At 34.6% G+C, this 3,949-nt stretch overlaps 1 long non-coding RNA gene across 1 annotated transcript; it reads left to right on the top strand.

Annotated features, from left to right (window-relative positions):
- On the top strand, positions 647-2,784 carry LOC109245035. The gene is made up of 2 exons (XR_002070773.1): positions 647-1,133; positions 2,306-2,784. It is a non-coding gene; the product is annotated as an uncharacterized LOC109245035 (long non-coding RNA).

Here is a 3,949-nt window from a genome sequence, read left to right on the forward strand (position 1 = left end):
AAATTAATGGAGCACGCAATTTTTGCCCTAAGTATAAATCACTTCTAAAAGACACAAAAGTAGATTTTAACATTTTGATTTTTGTAGAATTTCTAAAGATATTTCCTTGTTTGTTTGTTTGCATTTTTAGATTAATTGCATTATTAGGAGCATTTTAAATCATAGAAAACTACCAAAAATACTTTTGATTTTATTCATTGCATTCTAATTGCATTTTAAGTCCTAATTACACATAATTTGCATTACTAAATACGAAAATGACAAAAAAAACAAAATAATACATTAGTTATTTTGATTAATAAATTAATTTTAGTTCGATAATTCAGATTTAATTAATTAGTTATTAGATAAGATAAATAATTAGGTTATTTTTTCAAAACTAGTTCGAAATTAGGACTTTAAATCAAATGGTTAAAACTAAAATTCAAAACAAAGAAGAGGAAATGAGGTCTGTTTGTGCTTGCATTCCAAACTAGGCCGACCCCAATGGCTCAAATTTCGTCAGACCCGTCCAACCCCACTCTCTACTTGGCCCAATCCCGTTCTTAGACCCAAACGACGCTGTTTTGATCCCTTTCAATCCTAGCCCTTCGTCTCCTATGATCAAACGGTTCACAACCAACCGTGCCTTCCCTTTCGGAGACACCCCTACCCCCAAAACAACCTCTCAGACCTCCCCAATCTCTTTCACCATTCTTCTGCCGTTTGTTGCCGCCAAAAATTGTCCCACAGCGGCGACACCACTCCATGTCTGCCCAAAATACCACCATATAATCTCCATCACGCCATCATCTCCAATTTACTATTTACTATTATTTTTCTCCAAATCCATCCCAAACTTGTCGATTAGTAGATCTGAGACTTTCAAAAACCTGAGTTTACCCCGTTTTTGATTTCCCTTTTCGTTTTGGCCTGTTTCACGTCATAACTTACATCAATAGACTGCTCTCGCTGAGAGTTATCGATTGTTGTTAGTTTCACGGTCGTCGGTGAACGGTCAAACGTCATTGACCACCTCAGCCACCACTCAAGCTCATACCTGTGGTTGTGGGGCAATGGCCATTGGCTGCCGAAATTTTTGCTCCGACTAGGATTCATTCAAGGGGTTATTCCTTTCTCTTCATTTTCTTTAGGTACATAATAACTAATGATCTAATATTAACTATCAATCAATTTCAAATGATGATTGATTGCTTGATTAGCTAATGAATCTAATATTGCCTATTTAGATTGAAAGTTGATTACATGTTCGAATTAGGTCTTAGGATTTATTTGATTATTAATTGATGTTTGCTGATTTCATTTGAACATGAGTTCCAATTCAGTCCGTCCGCTTGGGTTTAGTTTAGGATTGAGCCTGATTTTGTGTGAAATGGTTAGGCCCATCAAATTGAAGTTGGGGTAATGGGGAATGGGAGTTCAAGTGAAGTTTGTGGGCCTTTGACCTAAGGTCACAACAGGTCTATGAAATCAGGTCCTTGGGGTAAATAGCTTTTAAAGGGTATTTAGGAGATTAAACTGAGAGAATCTTTTATATAACTGACTTGAAGTTTCTATAAGAGAGTAGAAAAGGGAATTTTAGCAATATAGAAAAGAGGAAGGTCCGTTTATTTGGGGTAAAAGGAGTAAATAAATAAAAGAGCAGGGAGTAAAAAGAAAGGGAAATAACAGAAAAAGATGCTGAATTCTGTTACAAAAGTACAGACTCTAACTTGTCTCAATTCATTCTCTCATCTGCATAATATCTCACCTTCACAGACACTTCCTTACACTCTCATCTTCACTCACGAGATATTCAAAAATAAAAAACTCTAGAGCTAAAGCACCAAAAGTTCTGAAAAACCAAAACAAAAGGAGATTCAAAAGTTGATTTCAATTCAATTCCTTGTTGTATAATTCCTGGATTTTGAAAGATTTTTGAGTTTGAAGAAATTGTTATTTCCCGTTATTTTATTCCAGCTGAGTTGTGTTGTTGCTGAAGTTGTTGCTAAATTTCACTTGAGCTTGCTTTTTCTTTTATTTGGCTTGTGAAGTGTTTGTTTATGCGATTAGGTCAGTTCCAAATTTCCTTGCTATTTTGTTCTCCTGAAACGATTAGAAACACTTTTGAATTCTTGTTCAAACCTGTGAATTTGTTCAAGTACTGATTCTTTCCATGCTGTATATAATGATTGTGTTCCTTGCTTCAATGAAATGTTATTGTTGATATCTGATGCTTAAATGTGAGTTACCTCAATGCTTGCTCTCAATAGAGGATGTTGTTGTTAGTTAATTAATCATTCTATGTTTGTTTGCATTCGTCCAGTTTTAAATTTAGGTAGAGATGAATTTACTTCTTCTCCTTGCTGAATTTAATGGATACAGTAATCGAATCTGCTGCAACATACTGATTTGAACATGAACTCAGGTTAATAAGGATTAGCATATTTCTGTGTCCTTATTTGAATTATCCTTGTGGTGTTAATGCTTACATAAGCAGTCCACTATGTATATGCCCGAGATTGTGGATATATCCCTTGATTGGCTAGATCTCTAACTTCAAAGCCAAATTGGAGCCATAAGAGTAATTCAAAGGCTGCTTTGAAGTTAAAAGGCTTTGAATGAGTTTGAACACCACTTGCATTCTAGTGAGATTATGTAATTGGTCATAAAAATGTAATTAAAGAGATTAGTACTCTAGAATTGAAGGTTATGATTTTGCTACAACGATCTGGTGATGTCACTTCAAATTTAGATCATGTGTATTCCTGCTTATTTCAATTCGTAGTTATTTCCTTTCTTTGCCATGGTGTATGAATATTGTGAGTTGTAAATCACTGGGATTTTGTTCACAAAGGCCATTGGGCCTGGGCAGTTGGCCCAGTGAAATGGACAAACCCAACTGGAGTCATGAGAACTCTAAATTCTCAAGTCAATTTGAGCATCGGACCTAGAGGAGAAGCTCCAATCGGAGCAAAGGTTGGGTCTGTTCTGGGAGCATTTGCCTCCTCCATAGGCCTGCAACAAGACCTGATTTCTAGAAGGGCCTAAGAATGTTTTGGGCTTCAACCTGAAGCCCATTCGTGCCCATAAATACTATCCACAATTATTATTAGCCATGTGTAAATATTTAGTTACGAAAAATTGGTGGCCAATCTTTGGCAAACCATCACTGATTCTAACAAACGTATGGCCATTCAAGGCTATTTACTGATTCACTATGAAGAAGATATCGCATTTCGAGGGAAAATTTGAGTTATAGCCTTAAATCAAAGAGGAAAATCGTGTTAATCGAACATCAAAGTAATTCTAAAAATAAACATGTTGTGAATTGTGGGTGCGTTTCACGTGGCGTGATTTGTGATGTGTATAAAACAAACAAGTGTATGACATTGTAACTTGTTTCAAATAAATCTATAAGTACTAAAATTGGTGTAGAGCTAACTAAAATCGGTAAAGGGTAAGAATGCACAATAGATTTAAAACATGTAATAATCAGATAATTAAGCCACGTGTAAAGGTAAAGAGGCTGTGCTAATAGCACGAAATCCGAGAGTACCTCACACCTTCTTCCGGATTGACAGAATTCCTTACCCATGTCTTCTGTGTTTTGCAGACTTATACAGAGTCAAACTTTCCTTGATTTGGGATATAAAATAAAAAGAAACTTTGGACGCCGTAAATAATTATTCCAAGTGACGACTCTAAAATAAATTAAAATAAACCTATCAAATTTGAAATAATGTCACTTTGATTGTAAAAATTTCCTTTCCCTGTAAAAAGGAGGTGTGGAAACTACTAAAGCAAATAAAGTGGATTCGAAAATATAACATAAATTCAAAATAAAAAAAATAACATAATATTTTTATGAAATCTTAAAACTTAGATAACATAAGTTTCAACATAATTTATGTAAATATAATTATAAAAAAAGCATAAGTCTATAACCTCATTCATTAATGAGATTTTA

The sequence above is a fragment of the Nicotiana attenuata genome, chromosome 2 (assembly GCF_001879085.1).
Source record: "Nicotiana attenuata strain UT chromosome 2, NIATTr2, whole genome shotgun sequence".
NCBI lineage: Eukaryota > Viridiplantae > Streptophyta > Magnoliopsida > Solanales > Solanaceae > Nicotiana > Nicotiana attenuata.